This window comes from Diuraphis noxia, unplaced genomic scaffold (genome assembly GCF_037042655.1).
Source record: "Diuraphis noxia isolate RWA-SAM2 unplaced genomic scaffold, SU_Dnox_SAM2 contig0001, whole genome shotgun sequence".
Lineage (NCBI taxonomy): Eukaryota > Metazoa > Arthropoda > Insecta > Hemiptera > Aphididae > Diuraphis > Diuraphis noxia.
In genome coordinates, this window is record NW_028301711.1 from 92,566,145 (window position 1) to 92,585,605 (window position 19,461).

The following is a 19,461-nucleotide window of genomic DNA, read 5'->3' on the forward strand; positions in this document are numbered from 1 at the left end:
GAATATAAAGAATATTTAACTCACAAAAATATAATCAAATATTTGTAACAAGTACCAAGGTATCAAATTATAATTATTTTACATATTTTTTTATACAACTTATACTTTTTATATTTTTGCTAACTAACTTCGTTCAGAATCTAATATTTTGAAAATATTATAAAATATAGAAAATGTATGTAAAAAATACATTTTACACAAATATATAATATAAAATATATATAAACATTCGGTGAAAATTCAATGTTGTAAAAATTAAAATTTTAAACGCTCATAAAAATTTAGATGAATTTCTGGTGCACATTTTTTTTGCGATAAAGATTGAAAAACTTGTAAGAAATCTTGTAATAAATTTTCAAATCTTATATTTAAAAAGAAATTTTTTTATGAATTTCTATGTTAAAATAATTTGTGAATTTTTGTGATTTTTACGTATTTAGTCAAAAATCAAACTTTGAATGCTCATAAAAAAAAAATTATTACTATGTATTTCTTTTATTTTTCAACTGCTATTATAACAATATTTTAAGAGCCTTGTATTAAATTTTCAAGTTTTTCTACTCAACAAATACATATTTATCAATATTAATTTTAAAAAAAACTAATAGCGATCAAAAATTGCATATGCCTATAAATAGTTATACTTTAGTCGAAAGTTTTTGAGAATTTTTAGAATTTTTTACTTTTGATCGCTCCGCTCAGAATCTAAAATGTATTAGGTAATAGGTTTGTGATTAAAATATATAAGATATTAAGATTTCTAGCATAACACCTTAGCAAAATAGTACAATGAAGATTTATCATTTATTTATTTTTATTTTTTTTTTTTTACTATTAATTTCTTTGTTAAGTAAAAATTTAACATAATTTAGCAAGAATCTTTGATTACCTATTATTTTTAAACAGAAAAGAAATCTCTAACTTAATAAGTTGAGTTAATTTAAGATGGTATACTTTCAAATCACCTATCTTTTAATGTATTCAGTATGCGTGAGCCAATAATTTAATTCATACACAAGTTGGTAGTAAGTATAGAATATTCATAGCACTTTATATTTCTACATCAATTGACGTTAATAGTGGGAAAGATTAATATTGACTTATGTGAATAATAGGCTAAGATAATATTATTACACTTGCTATTATTACTATAAATTACAAACAGCATAATTCAAAATTTATGTTACAGCCATTTTATCATATAAATATTCAAATTAGAGAAAAATAGAGAAAAATATATAGCAAAAAGATTTTTTGATTCAGAAAAATCTATTATGGTTTCCATAATGTGGAGGAATTTTTTAAATACATTTTAGTGCATGAACAACATTAATTAAAGCAAAAATCTAAACTTGAGAGCCATTTAAAAATGTTTGAAATTGCATTTTACTTCATGTCGACAAGTAGCTGATGTCACTTATCAGTTATCACATAATGTGCCACTTCCACCCTTACAAAAGATTATAATACATATACCCGTCGTATGTTATCCGCAATGTTAGTAATACATTTTAATGTGTGTACCTATAATACCTATACATAATGACATTATTATCATACTATCATAGTCTTATACCACGAACATTTAATAGTCTATACCAGGACACTAGGTCTAATACCTGTTAATTATATCACTATACAATTCAATCCTCGAACCCATAGATAATATAATATTATTTCCTAGTAATATATTGATAACGAATGGAAATATATTTGATTTTTTTTTTGTTTCTGATTATTTTATAACTATTATTATTCTTATAAGTATATTATATCAATAGCAGATCAATTATTTAAACATAATTTTCATGTTTTTTTGCATATTATTTACAATTAACCAAGATATACATTTGTAATATCAATCCAAATACTAGTATTTTATTCATAATTTTCAATTTTATATAAATGGACTATTGACGTAAAAATGTTTTAAAGGAGTTTTAAAATTTATAACTTTGCTTTAAAAACCACAATGTGCTGAAAAATGTAGTAATTTTAAATATAATTAAGAATTTTTCATTTAATGAAATCACTTAAAAATCATCTTTTAATTGTGTTAGTAAATGTACTTTCAATTTATTTCATTGATGTGAAAATTATTCATACTTCTCTGTAATTCTAATTTTTGATACGGCACGCGTACTAGACGCGATGTGGTCTTGTTAACATGAACTCGTTGATATTCGGTTAATAGTTTTCCTACAGCACGTATTTGTATACAGTTTGTTAATACATCATTCATTACTTATTCAAACCATTTTTAAACTTGCTTAATTTTATGTGGTAAATGGTAATGGTAATGGTAATTGTAATGGTATAAATGTATAATATGATTCATTTTATGATTTATTGTTATAAATTAATTAACATTGAACCTCTACGGGTAGTGTTCTGCGAGTTCAATATGATTGATAAAAGACTAGGTAATCTATATATAAATATAGGTACTTAATTACTTGTCCTGGGTGATTTATTTACGATTCATCATCGCCTAGCCGGAACCGCTGAAACAATGAGTATTAAATTTGGACGGTAGTTTTGTTTGTGATATGGACACCCTCTAAGAAAAGATATTTCAGAATTCAACCTCTACAGGAATTAAAATTGTTAAAAGGAGTACATCTAAGTATACATAATGATTATCCTGGGTGATTTTTCATCGCCTAACCAGAATAAAAATTGGATGGTAATTTTGTTTTACGATGCAAGCACCCACTTAGAAATGAATCATCAAAATTTTACTCCTACACTTACAGAGTGAAAAAGGTTAAAAGTTTTAAAAAATCACAAATCCAGAATCGCTACACAATTCCATTAATATATAAGTTACATTTTATCTTGATAAATGGCCCTTAATTTTTTTTATTGCAAATTTGAGATTTGCACTCCAAGCATCTTGACACAATATTGGTTCGGACTGACACTGACGCCAGACGCCGCGTCAAACATGAATAACGAAACCAGTCATACACAAAATACATAATCTAGCGTCTCAGCGTCATAAAAAAATAAATTATATATTATTAATTATTGTACGAGTAGTAGGTACACAATTAATTTAAACAAAAATAAATAGATACATGTTTTAATTGAACAATCATTTTATGTATTTGATTTTTTTTCTATATACCTTGTTAACAGGACGCTACACCCGCATGTGTTGTCTCCGTCTTACACTCGTACTACATAGCAAATTTTCGTTCGCTAGATTCAATAGTGTGCTGTTAGTTTTGATATTAGAGTGAATTGACCTATTATAAAACTTTTAGGAAAGAACATTATCTGTGTTCTCATGTTGGTTTTTTACGATATTCTAATTTTTAAATGAGTTATGAGCATGTTAAGTGTGAATATTTAAAAATTCACATAATTCATTTAAAAATTAAAATATCGTAAAAACCCAACATGAGAACACAGATAATGTTCTTTCCTAAAAGTTTGATAATAGGTCAATTCACTCTAATATCAAAACTAACAGCACACTATTGAATCTAACGAACGAAAATTTGCTATGTAGTATTACGAGTGTAAGACGGAGACAACACAAGCGGGTGTAGCGTCCTCTTAATAAATGGATGAATTATACTGGTCGTTGATCTTGCAATTTAATAATAAAATGTATTTATTGTAAATTATTTATACTTTAAATGAAGAATAGTAATATTCATAAACCATCGCAAATGATTATTATTGTATCTAAGAACCAGTCGGGTATCGTTTATCTCTATTATGTGTCCACTGATGAGCCGTGAGTTGTCCATTTTGTTTGAACGACTTTTCACAAATATCACATAAGAAATGTTTCTCTCCCGTGCATGTGTGTCCTCAAGTGTATTGTCAAACTGCTATTTACGCTGAACGACTTTTCACATATGTCAAACAGGAAAGGTTTTTCTTCTATGTATGTCCTAAAGTGTTTTTTCAAACACGTGTGTGAAGTTAGCCCCCCACATCGGGCAAATCGATCCAGACTGATTGTAAGTTAAAGATATTCATTTGTAAGTATTTGTAAGTTGGTTTTTGTCAAACCCCTACCCTCTGGCGAATTTCAAAAAATCCGACCCCCCCCCCCCCCCATATCGACCAAATCGATCCGGACCGATTGTAAGTTAAAGATATTTATTTGTAAGTATTTGTAAGTTACGGGACAAAAATTATTATTATTATTATTAGAATATGATCTTTAATGTTATTATTAATACCTAATTTCCCGAAAACATACCATAGTGATGGCTCAATAATTATTGTTGAGCCATCGCCCATCACTATCGAATACACAGTTTATTACAAAAACTATATTCGTGGTTGAATGATGTTTCTTCAGCTTAAGCTTATTTTATTACATTTGTCATATTTTTGAATTTATTGTTATATCAATATAAGTAGCTAAACTTATATATTTAAAATTAGAGAAACAATTAACCACACATTTGCATATTTCTGCTAACAATTAGTTCCATACGAAAGTATTTTAAACGTAATCTACAATCTACATAAAATGGTTATGACCAACCCTAACACCTCCAACACGAACCATCGCACGAATTATTATTTATTTCCGTTTTATTTATTATTGCCATATTCATTGCACTTTATTTATTTAAGTAACTGCATTTTTGAATAAGTTTTAACATAAAAATAACAAATACTTAAATAGTCATAAAATAATTAAATAAATAAACGAAAAATATACAGTGTCCCACAGAGATCTGACATTCTGACAAATGAAATAACTTTTGTTCTAATCAATATTTTTAAAAAATTTCTTTTTACAATTTTTTTAAATATCAATATTTTTGTTAAGTAAATTACGATCTAGTTTATGTTAGAAACTTTGTAATTTCAAATAATAATAAAGTTTTTTAAAAATATTTTATAAGAACATTTTTAAATAAGTGCATGTTAAAATCTAATTATTTTTGTTATTGTATTTATTTTAAATTTTAATAATATGTGATGTATAAACTATAAATTACTATAATTTACCTAACAAAAATATTGATATTTCAAAAAATTATAAAAAATCAGCCTTTTGATTTAAATAAGTGTTTTACCATATACATTTTTCTGAAAATCAAATTTACAAATTGGCTATATTGAATATTTCGAAAAAAAAATTTATCAATTTTTAAGTTTTTTATTTTCAGTATTAAAAAATAAAAAATAAAACATGTATTCTAAAAATGTAGCGCAAGTGTCTATGGATTATATTTATAAGAATTTTTTTTTAAATATTGATTAGAACAAAAGTTATTTCATTTGTCAGTATGTCAGATCTCTGTGGGACACCCTGTATAGTAACCAAATACAAAATACAACCATACAAGGTTATTATAGTCAAAATAATCATTTTATATTATATAACCAGTGAAACCATTTATAATAAAAAAATATTGACTTCTACTACATATTTTATACTAAGTATAAATTTATAATCTGTAACTATTGACAACAATAATTTAATAATGTAATATCGTGCCAATGAAGTTATCACTTAGGGCGGATTTTGAGAAATACTCCAACGGGTAAGGGTTTGACTTACAGTTAGGTACAACCAGTTAGGACCAACTTACAAATTCTGAAAACCAAGTTACAAATACTTACAAATGAATATCTTTAACTTACGATCAGTCCAGATGATCGATTTGCCCAATATGGGGGGTAGGACAACTTCACACACGTTTTTCAAACTGGTATTTATGCTGAACGACATGTCGCAAATATCACTCAAGAAAGGTTTCTCTCCCGTGCGCGTCCGCTTATGAGCCGTGAGTTTACTACTTCGTATGAACGAATTGTCACAAATATCACACGGAAAAGGTTTCTCTCCCGTGTGTATCCTAAAGTGTTTTGTCAATTTGCTATTTTCACTCAACGATTTTTTACATAATATCTTGTCTGTGTGTGTCCGCCGGTATAATGTCGCGTGGATTTTACTGTCCACGTGTGTTTTTTGGCTAATTTTAAGATCGTCTAGCTATTTCATTGTTTTTACTTATTTTTGGCTATATCACCTTTAACACTGATGCACTAAGTAAATGTAAATATACTTCAGTATTGTTGACTAAGTACTAATAGGTATTTGTTTTTCTTTTTAATATAAATTTACATGATTAATCAACTATTTGGGTTTTGAGCCAGTATATTTGTTAGAAGACTATTAAATGAAATGTAATATTTCCTACATGAATTTCAATTATTACCCAACAAAAATATTTTTACGATAAGTGCAATGTAGATAATATTGTCAACGGACAATAAATTTGAAAAACAATAAATAATAGTAAATGTTACAGTCTTAAATCGATCAGTATTAATAAAATATTTTTTTATAAAAAAAATGCTGTGTTATAAATACGTATACACTATACATAAACCTACTTATGCTATATCATAACATAAATAATATATTATGTTAGTATTATGCAATAACGGAAAAAATTAAAGTTTTCGTAAAACGAATATTAATCCGATGAATTTTGTATAATTGAATTTTTGCATATTTAAAAAAAAAAATGTTACGCACAAAAACACACAGTTACGCTCAAAATCCTAATATAACTATATAAAAATATTACAAATATGTGCGCCATTAACTATCTATTCACATGAATATTACGTGATCACGAGACAGTATGTTTTTGATTATTTGTTTATCTTGTAATTATTGAAGTATAGTAGGATGATGAATAGTATGTGCTACTACTTCATAACGATGGTATAATAAGGGTACACTTGATTGAACGATAACGATAACAATCTCATTAAAATGTACAATATGTGTTAATAAAAAACAAAATCAGGTAGGTACTTAAAATGTTTTATATTCTATATCGTTTAATAGTGTTGTCGGTTCGTGGCTTTTGTTGATAATATAAATTATTTGAAGTTGGTACTTCGCATTTTACACATGAACAAATTAAATCGCGAGTTTATAAATTTAGAATATTATGTAGTTTATATACTACATATACTGTATGATAGCGATTTTATATTTGATAAGCCTTAAGCCCTTAAAATGTATTGGTTGTGTTCATCTATAAATGAATAACTATTTTTGACTTAAATCTATATTATATTGCAATATAATATTGGAAATTGATCAGAAACGAAAACCATTTTGGTCTGTATAGGTACTAAAGTTTATGTGGTTTATAAGCAATTTAATGTATGTTTTTGTCAGACCATTATTTTATAAAACTGATAAATATTATTATTTGCGCCGGGACGAACAATAATAGGACTTTTACCCGATGACTGAAATATTTCAATTCACTAACACTCCCTCTCCGACCGACCAGTTAAAACTATGTATACATAATGTATAGTGACTCAAGAAAAGTGTATGGGGTAGCCGAGTAAAACTGGAGTGTGGTAACGTGTAGGTGGTGTGTATATGTGAGTGTGTATTTGTGTGCTAAAACTAATGACAGATAGGTAGTTAGATAGTTGGTTAATTAGTTAGTTAGCTTTAGAAAGGTAACACGATTTTTAGAAACTATTAGTTGCTATATAATAAATGATTATAAATAGATCCTGGATTTAAATGTATTTACACGTTTTTCTAATCAGTCCAAAAATAAGTAGGTAAGCTATATTAAGTTTTAGTTATAGTCAGTAGATCCAAAATACTATGTTTCAATTTTCGTATTTTAAAATGTACTGCATATTTATGCTTTTTACAATTTTATATTGAATACGGTTTTTAAATGCATTATATTATGTAATATTTTGCTTATATTAATTAAAATAACGTATTTATAATTACATTTATAAACCATGTAATTTGACGAAATTGTTTTCTTATCCTATCAAAAACCTATCGGTTTTGTTCTTTTATTGTCATTGGGACAAGCAGAAAACTGTTAATGAGTAGGTTTTCGTAAATATAAATTAGTCGTGTTTGTTTCTTCGTGTTTTTCGAGATCCAATTGCGCGTAATTTTAATTTAATTTAATTTATTTGAATTTAAATTTCCAACAATAAATCATATAATTAATATAGTATAATTTTATATAAACATATAAAAAATTATGAACATGAAAGACTTTTTCAATCGATTTTTTTGTTTATTTTTTATTTTACAGGGTAGGTATATTCTTTCAAAATAAGTACATAAATGCATATTTTATAGTGTATATTTCTGAGGCTTTTAGAATATATAAATCAGGGATCTAATCATAACTAATAGACATTTTTAATGTCAAAACACAGATAATAATATGACAATACTTGTATATGTGGTATAGAATATAAATGTCATCTCACTTGCCTTGGAGATACAACAATAACATACCTATGACTACGGTCCTTCTAGCCCAAAGACTAAAATTATAAAATACTAGTATATCTATATAGTAATTAATTATCTATGGGCACAACCAATTTATGCACATAAATAAATAAACAATAATAAATTAAATAACTCACAGTAAATAAGTAAATGCTCGGTTGATTCGCGTATACTAGTATATTATACATACTCGTATAAAAAGCGATTAGCTCCCACGACAATGATAGTAGGTAAATAAAGGTTCGTGATGATTAACACACACGAGTAGAATATTATGATATTTGGCAATACGTCTACCTGGTGATTCACACCTATAACATTAATAATGTAATACACCTTCTAAAAGATTGGCGATTCACGATAATATATAAATCAATAAAATAATTAGCAAAAAATAGTGATTAACACACGTAACTACAATGATAAAAGTGTGTGTGTGTGTATCCCAATTATTTTCTACTAAAAAATGTTTTCATATTCAAACGCAAATAATAAAACATTTTTTTTTTTTTAAATATACACATCAATTTTATTGATACTAAAGTGATATTTAAAAACCAAATAAAACGATTTTCGGTTTAGTAGATGTAGATTGTACTTCGTCATTTTTTATTTAGTAGGTAGGTCACAGCTGTAATCATGGACGTGTTATATAATAATTCATTGGTAAATATCATATCATACAATAATAATTCATAGGGGAATCTTTCAGCCAGTATTCATAGAGATATATTATTATATAAAATATATATTATATTGCATCATTGCTATTAGTGGACGAAAATATTTGAGGGAAATATCAAGCAACTGGTAATACCTAGCGGAATAAGCATTCTTTACAAAAACATTATGATTTTTATGTTGATCGAATAAATTAATTTCAATAAACTTAAAAAATGAATACACGGAATGATTATTATTTTTTTAATTCAAACCCATGGATGTATTGAACATGAATGCATAATATCAAAACTAGTTTTATAAATCAGTAAAACGATAGGTATACCAGGAAAACTGATCCACGTCCGCTGAGTACTCAAATTGCCTAACTATGTTGCCGTTTTATAATTACCTATGCATAATCTGTCATAATCGTCGAGTGTTGTTAAAAATTTAAAATATCTAAACACTGCAATTTATACTGTAACCCTTATGGTATTAATTTTTCGAGATGCGATATTGTCATCAGAAAAAGTATTCATGAAGAAACTTGTTTGGCAAATACTGAAGTGATCTCAATCCAAATATTCATTCAACAGTAAAGGCATACATCAATTTAAAACGTAGGTAATAACGAAAATTAAAATTAAAAATATACATAACAAAAAACTATTTTGGTGAAAAATTAATCGTTATATTATAATATTAATGTGTTAACATTTTTTTTTTAAATTATTTATTTACTAATTATTGTTTTGATAATTATAATATTATTCTAATGATTATTGCTTTATTAAAAAATGTTTTATAAAATGGAATGGCAGCAATACTATTACAATACGTATACTCAAGTGTTTGAATCATTTATTTGACTCGTTAGAATATATTTTATCGAGATCTTTTTGAGAAACTGACCAATAGTTGTTCAAATAGTCAAATCATATCTGGTTATCAAATTATGTACCTATTAATATTTAAATATAACATGTTTAACTATAGACGGTAACATGAAATTTAAAAAGAAGCTGAGGAAAAAATTGTCTTACAAGTGAAATGAACCATTTTGTTTCACTATGACTAATAATTTAAAGTATTTAATTTATTATTAAACCTCATCGAATGCAAATGATAATCATGACTTAATATTGGGAAATGCTTTTTTCTTTGTTTAAAAATATCTTATAATATCAATATATTAATTTCATATTTATTCAAATCAATTGAAAAAAACTGAAATTATATTCGATCTTGTATAATCGCAATCGTTATAACATACGATTTAGTCCATGGTTTTATAATAAACCGTTTTTATCAAACGTCAATTTTAATCTAATATATAAAAATCACGTGTCACAATGTTTGTTAGCAAACTCCTCCGAAACGACTGGACCGATTTTCATGAAATTTGTTGTGTATATTAAGTAGGTCTCAGAGAGTGATGTAAACTATTTTTCATACCCCTATTTTTATTTTAAAGGGTGGCTCATCAGGGATTTTTTTTAACCTACGACAATTTTTTTTTTCATAGAGTTTCCGTTGTGGTTACCAAACATAATAAATTATTATTATTATAATTTTTTATTTTAGATTCTGAACGAAGTTATGAATGTATCGATTTTACAATGATGTGTGTTTTTTTTTTTTGTGTGTCTGTGTACAGCATAACTAGTCGAAATAATGCTTTGATTTCAAACTTTGGGGGTGGTTTCCGATGTGAAGTTGAAGATCCTTGGTGCATTATAGAGGTCAAAAGTAAACATTTTCCAACAGTTTTCAAAAAAATCGAGAAAAACAAAAAAAAAAATAACAGAAAAACTGGAATTTTTACACAAAACCAGTTTTCGACCAAATTGATTTTTTTTATATGGTTGTAATTCAAAAACTAATCACTGTAAATACTTAAAATTTTCACCAAATGTTTATGTTAGTGTTATATATATACAGTTTAATTTTTGACTTTTTTGAGTTATTTATAGACCACTGAAATTTTCGATTTTTTTTTTGAAGTGTCGGTAAAAAAATGTTGGACGACCAAAATAACTTGAAAATTTAATACAAGGTTCGTTATAAGTTTTTATTATTGTAGCTAAAACTAATTAAAAATCGTTAGTCACAATTTTTTTTAATAAGCGTTTACAGTTCAAAATTTTACGAAATCTGTCGGAAACGCGAAAATGTACAAGTAATTTTGAAGTTGAAAAATCATAAAATTTTTTGCGTTTATAACTAAGGATTAAAAATACAAAACTAAGTTTTCCTTCAAGTAGCTATAGAGAAAACTCGAAGCATCATTATAGGAAAAATTTTAAGTGCGTTTGAATTTTAAATTTCTACGAAATAGCGTAACGATAACGATTTATCGATTTAAGCGTATACCTCGTGCATTCAAGTAGTAATAAGCTCTCATTGACATTATTCTTTTGACAGTAACAATACTGTTTATGCGAAAGGGTACTACATATTCGATTGACAATCACAATTATTATTATAATACCTAAATATTATAAATGTCAAGTATATTTTATGTTGAAAACGAGTATAGGTATTCTTCAAACAGTGTTATTTATTGACCGTTTAATTTGATAAATAATCGAAAACAATTTTATTTGGATTTCAACTTTTTACTCATATATGTTGTTTATTGAAAATTTCTACTATAATACTATTAGAACACGAATGTCATTGCATAACTTTTTTACAAAAAATTATAATTGTATGTGAATTATGCCATTTAGTATATATTATTACCAACTTAATTTTATATGTCAACGACATAAATTTTGTTTGCGATCGATATCCACGTTTGTCGATCGCTATCGTCATCATTATCAGCCATCATCTACCATTGTACTGTTCGACCACCATGCTGCAGCAACCTACCTATTTATTTCTCAGTTTGGCTGAAATTCATCGGTAGGTTCCTAAAACTCCCGTATATAATACTATATACGCAGTATAACAAAACCTTTAATTTTAATCTCGGTCGGATGGAGCTTATTGTTGGATGGGAAAACCGTAACCGTTGACCCGATAAAACTAAATCATTCTGTCATTCCATCTGCGCACGTGTACATAATATGTGATAATGGTCGTGGTTGATATGGCTTTTGATAAAATGTTCAACAAAGGGAGGTGAAACAAGTTTTATACGATGAAAACAAGTTAAATCAACCATAAAAAGGATGTATTTTATTGTATCTAGGAAGATTATGGCATTTTTTTCATTGCCATGTAACCGTGCAGAACCATTATAATAAAATCATATTAAAAACGTTACACTTTAAGTAGTTTTATTATATTTATAAAACATAGAATCTACTAATTTGAGTAGATAAGATGGAACGTTGATAATTTGCTTTCACCGTAGGATATCGTTGTATAATAGGTAATTCTGTAGATAATTAAAGTAGGTACAATACAATTCAATTATTTTCACACAAACAGAGCTCAACTCGATGTATCTGTTATTTGCTGAAGGGAAAACCAAAAGTAATAGGAAACAATTCCTAGAACATCAGCTTATTTTATTATAAAATAATTATGTACAATATTAATACATTATTTTTTGTTCAACCGATACTTTTTCAATATCACAAACGTAATAAAACGGGATTATATTTATTGTAAGGTTGACATAAAAATCCTTTGAGCATCAATACAATTTTCAAAAAAAATGTCAAACATGTCATTTGTACACAATTGATTTTTAATTTTCCTACTTTATATTCTTGAAAAAATAAATAAATTGAATCATGTTTTCAGAACTAAAATTGGAACATTTTATAAACATGTCATGTTGTCACTTGTCAGAGGTTTAATTAAATTAAACAAATATTTATGAATTAGAAAGATAAAAATATACTGTGCTCTAGTTAAATATTTGATTGTCGATTGATAGTGGAAAAAGGCTTAATGGATTTTAAAATGAAAAATAGACTTAGATAATTAGTATCGAGTAAATACCTAACTATATTGTTTATACTGTATACTCGCACTTGTTAACCTGTTCAATGTCGATCGATACACCTTCCCGAATAATATTTAGTTATTTAAATTGTGTATTATATATAGGTAAATTAGTTTTTGTGACTTCATTATTTCTGTTATTTAATTAATAAAAAAAAATATATCAATAAATATTTATTATTTTTTATTATTATTTATTATTTTAATATTTTTTGTTATATTCGAATTGGTTCAAGACGTCTTTGTTCGCAACAAGTTTTACGAGGTTTTTGAATGGCATGATAATTTATTGACGATTTCTTTTTTTTAGCTTTAACTTCAAATTGACGTGTAATAAATAATATCTAGTTTATATTATATTGAATCAAACTATTGTTCAAGGAAATATTTTACATGCCATAGATGCCTATCGTAGGAATTACTATTTTAAATAACGTTGGAACTCGGTTTAACGTCGGTAGACGGTATATTATATATTTTTATAATTTGAAACGCGTTTGAAATTAAATATATACATGTGTGCAGTTCATAAACAATTTTCATTATTAGTTTTCAACTTTTTAATTTTAATAAACATTTTACAACTGAAATTTACGCATCAATAACAATATAATATTATTATTATTATTATTATAATATAACAATTAGAGTTCTTCGTGGTTTTTTAACCGTAAAACAACCGAATAATAATAACTAGTTTTATTATTTTCACTATCTATATAATTTCGCGGTAGATTAAATCAGTCATCGACGAAACAACATCGTTGTGAATATTCAACATTATAACATACACAACGGTGCCATCGATATGCCGCAGGTGCTTGCTGTTGGCAAGGTAAGTACAATACGTTTGCGTTCAACACATGAGAGATGTTTTTCTTGACCACTCGCCTAGACCGACATAAACGTATTTTATCCTGCCACGAGGTCCTGGTACAGAATAACTAGGATGATCACTTTTTAAAATAATAGTTCTTGTGGGGTATAGAATTTGCTAGATCTGTTGGGATAATAATGTAGCCTGTATAAAGGTAAATGGTACAACTTAGTAGCACAAAATATTATTTCGCGATACACGTATCAATTATCACTGATAAATAAACTATTCACTCATTTATGGTTACAATGATAATATTAACAGATATGTAGAATCAGTTTCAGCAGCAAAAGAGAATTTTTAATTATATTAAAATTCTAGCGACACTGTTATCCCAAACATTTTTCACACATTGTGGAGTTCTCATTGAGTAATAGTCCTGATTATCCTATGATCCCGAGACATAATAAAATATGAAGTCATCATTGAGTCGATGTTATGGTACTATGTTAATATTATCGACTTACAGCTGAACGTAGCAAAAAATATATTGTGCAAATATACATTGGAGAGACACACATTTGTCCATTCAACATTTATTTCGACGACGATAACGGCATAATATGATAATAATATTATGTTAAAAAATCGTAAAACACAAAATATGTTATGGATATAAAATATATTACAGAAAAACTGTAGAATCACGAAACACGACGTTTTTAAATATTTTAATTTACAATATTTGCGCAGACGTAAAAAAATTTAAATTAAATGTCATTCACACTGACAAAAAAAAAAAAAAAAACATATTCAGCGCTAAGGAAAATTAAAAGCAATATAATTTAATTGAAAAATCCAAGTTTAAATAGAAAAGAAGAACAAATTATACTATACTGATTTCGTATTGGTCACAAAAGATTTACTCATTACAAAAAAAAAAAAAAACATTACAAAAAGTCATTACAAAAAGTCATTAACAGTTAACTTTATAGGTACTTGCAGTCAGACATATAACAACGGAATACCTCCCTAACACCGACGACCTCACAAATATTTAACATACTTATTAAACAATTTTGACGTAGACCTATGACTAAACTCAAATGTGAACATTTGATCAAAATATGATGACAAAAAAATTATAAAAGGTAGTTAAAATTAGTAATTTTATATATTTGTATGAAAAATAAATCTAACCAAAATCACACAATACCTCTGTGTTTTTAAAAACATAAATCGCTACCCGTATATTTTATCTGATGACCTTTGTAGTCACATAAGTCATTTTCAGAAATGTTTCCACTGCTTTCAAACAGATTACATAAAGTTTAGGTATAAAACTATAACGTTAGCCGTGTATACAATATATGTTTATTCATATTTATACCTACAGATAAATTTAGATAAGTTACGTATAAATTATATTGTATACAGTTTGTTAATAATAAAATAGCTAAATTTAGACATACATTTAATTACATCGAAATTGAATTTAGTAATAATGATTTAATAAATTTGTACAAACATATAATTATTTTTTATAAGTGTATTAGACATATAATCGTATTGATTGGTTTAGACAAGTTACAATATTGAAAGTAATATTTACCATGGTGTGACACGGAATCATAAGTACAGGGTTAATGTCATAAATGTATATTTTAGTAAAATTATATACGCAGCAGGTAATAACCTAGCATCAAACCTGCGATCGTAAGCCGCTATTATAATTCAGATGTTGAATTATGATTCAACTACTCGAAAATGGTTTTGACGAACTACGGCTGCAGACATGGTGTCATAGTATTATAATATGTGGCTGGAAACTATTATTATGACAATACCATCAATGTGCACGCGCGTATGAAAAGACACATCAGTGCCACATTGAAATGGTATTGATCGCCATCCCCTCGAAATCTCAATTATTTTTCTACATGCCCGAATTTAAATTAATATGAAGCATTTGCATAAATGTATTAACGTACATTATAACATTACACATATTTTAGAGTATTATTGCTCCGTGTTTGGTCTTCGGTATGGCCATAATAAATTGCTGCTTTCGGATTTCCATATAGTCTCGTTGTTGACTAAAACGAACGGGATAATAATTAATATTGTACCGCTTATACTTTACTGGTTATTTCCATCATTGCAGATATATATATTTCAAAAAAAGAGAAATGTACAGGCATCATCATAATAAAAATATAATGTTGTGCCATATCTATTTAGTAAAATATTCCATCTAAGTACGTCGTGGACGGATTGTTTATAATCGATGGGACTAACCACACAGGAATAAATAATTAGGAATATATAAAATGTATATAAATATATATATTACATATATATTATATATGTAATATACAATGTTATCAAACTTTATAATTTTATGTTAACAACTAATATCTGTTATATTATTACCTAAGCGTTTTATATTTATTCTAAAATCATGAATCTTTTTTTTTTTCAAATTAATAAATAATTTTATGACACAGAAGTAATTACCAATCATGTATGTAAATGCTTTTGGTATGTAATGTGATACTATACAAATTATTATATATTGTATATATTGTATATATTTTATGTGTTCATTTTGTTGAAGATAAAGGTAAAAAAAACCATCCAGATTGAGCGTATTTAAACGCTAGTCCACTGTAGAGTTAAAATCAATACCATGTAATACATAATGATAAAATAATGAATTATTTACTAAATATTTGACCAGTAGCTTTATAACTAGGTAGGTACTGTTATGTCAACTCCTTAAAAAATAATTGTATGCAAACGGGAGTCTATTTAAGTGATTAAACATATTTTTATTAAGTTTATTTCTCTAATTAAATATTGTATGGTCAATCACACTCCTATATTTTCACTCTCAATACGGGTCGTTTATTTGAAAGGTTAATCGGACGTTATAATTAGGAAAAAGCTTAATTTTTTATAATCAATTTCATATAAAATTATTAATATAAATACTATCTATGTATATAAAAATAGTGTCTGTCTGTCCTTTATGCATTCTTAAGCTACTGGACCGATTGCGACGAAATTTGGTACAGATATATTGTGCGAAAGCGACCTTCCCGGTTGTAATGTTCGGGGCATCCGAGTTGGGTCCCGAGTGCTAGAGGATAATCACAGGTACTAATACTAGTTGGGTCCCAGATTTTTAAAGTTACTATACTAGTTGGGTCCCGAATTTTTATAGGTACTATACTATTTGGGTCCCGGATTTTTATAGGTACTATACTAGTTGGGTCCCGAATTATTTTAGATATTCCACTAGTCCCTGAATATTTTTTGGTAAGTACCACACTATACTAACATTTTCATTCCCGTTTTAACAGACTTTCTATGATCTATTTAGACAACAGGTATGGTTAAAAATGTTTTTTACAGTTTCTTTTTTAAATATTATAATATATAATAAAAAAATTGCAGGAATAATCAATCGATTTGATTTTGTTAAATTAATGTCGTACCTATATATTTTTACCAACACACATGTGGTTTTTCAAAAAATATTATTTCATTTGTATTTATATTATATTATATGTATTTTTATACTTGGTTTTTAACATTTTTAATATTTTTACCAACACAAAAGTGATTTTGTGAAGTTGATTTTTTTTATAAAATTCTAATAACTAGTATTTTAATGGAAAAGAAACAAAACAAAACAAATTAACATTTTAAAAATATTTTTAACCATACCTGTGGTCTAAATAGATTATAGACAGTCCTAAGTCTGTTAAAATGGGATGGAAAATGTTAATATAGTGTAGTACTTACCAAAAAATATTCAAGAACTTATGCTGTAGCTAAAATAATTCAGGACCTAACTAGTGTAGTGCCTATAAAAATCTGGGATCCAGCTAGTATAGTACCTAAAAAATCCGGGACCCAACTAGTGTAATACATAAAATAATTCGGGAACCAACTAGTGTAGCAATTTTAAATTTGGGACCCAACTCGGATAAAGCCGTAGTGTTGACGCGGGATAGTGCCGACAACCTATGATTATCGGTTAGATGATTGGAAGGGAAAGGATGTCTGGTTGGGTGATTGTAAACTCTCCCGGGTCTACTCCAGTACTACCTGACGAAAACGTGTAATTTCTCCTGGGTTTATTCCTGTACTACCTAACGGATATATGTAAACTCTCCCAGGTCTAGTAAAAATCATAAAATAAATTTAATATACATTTAAGTTGCGTTTAAAAATATTTGATCATATATAATAACAACAATAATAATAAAAATATAAATTAATGTCTTTAGATGCTATGAGCTATAATATTATAGTCAAAATTGAAAATACAATAAAAAATAAAATTTCAAAAAATCTAATATACATTTAAGTTTCTTTTAAAAATAGTCAATAATAATGATATAAGTTACAAATAAAATAATATACGTAAAAATGTTAAATTATTGTTTTTGATAATAAGAACATACAGATTTTAAAAATGTTAGGGAATCTATTTATTTTTTTCCGAAAAAAATATTTTAACATTTAAAACAACTCGGGAGAGTTAACATACTTCCTACAGGTAACTATAATGTTAACCCAGGAGAGTTTACACATTTACTTTAGGTAAACATAATTTTGACCCGAGAGAGTTTACACATTTACTTCAGGTAAACATAATATTAACCCGGGAGAGTTTACCATCGGGACAGCTAACTATTTAAAAAAATCGGGAAAGTTTACCACCGCCCGTCTGGTTACACAAAATAGTAGAACTAAATTTGATAGAATAATATACAAATAGTGGACTGTATTGAAAACTTCGTAAGGTAGGTACTTATGAACAATAAATGGGACGGGGGGGGGGGGATACTTAACTAGCTTAATCAATCACAAATAATTTGAGAGAGTGTACTATGTATAATAATAATAAAAAATACAGCGGTGTGACTGTTGGCTGGATTCGCCACTGACAAAACACGCGTTGACGATGTTGAATGATCTCGGTAGTGAGTAGCGACGAAGGGTGCCTACACGATAGGCGTATTATTTGGTGGTGAGACGAGGGGCACATAACACGCAAAACGTCTCGGAATATATGTGACAGAATGGAGACAGCACAAAACGGCACTTTAGCGTATCGGTGACGAAGAGGGCGTACACGCGGCTAAGAAAACACGTGGTCAAGTAACGGAAACAAAATATAACGGCCTTATACCTGTACTATTATGAACAACGGTGTCGAAGAGGGCGTACACGCATTTTACTCAGACTTTCTACGACGGCACGACGCGAGTAAAAAACCGACTAAAGAAAAAAAAGGAAAAATAGGATATTTTTTAAAAACTCCAACGGGAGCAACAACAACAACAACACGAGTGGATATATATTATTATCACTATCAGTACGACATTACGTCTCACCGCCAATAAGGCAGGAGAATCGCGTAACGGCGGACATCCGACCCTAGAAAAAATGACATTGCTGCCAAGCCAATCGACGATAGTACAGGCGTAGGATAAATTACTTGTGTCGGCCGTATCGCTACCGAACAGATAATATATTAGACCTATAGGCAGAATATAGACTAAGTTAAAGAGTGATAGACCCGATATGGAGAGGTACTCAAACCATAGAGTAATATGGTTATAATAGTTCAAGCAAACATTTTGTGATTTATGATGGAAATTTTTGTTTATAGATGTTTTTTATTAGTGATAGTTGCTATTAGTATGAA

General features: G+C 27.5%; 1 protein-coding gene across 2 annotated transcripts in view; it reads right to left on the bottom strand.

The window, feature by feature from the left end:
* Positions 1-19,461, bottom strand: part of LOC107167771 (tyrosine-protein kinase receptor-like) — a 409,135-nt gene that overhangs the window by 198,821 nt on the left and 190,853 nt on the right. The gene's annotated exons all lie outside the window — the stretch shown is intronic.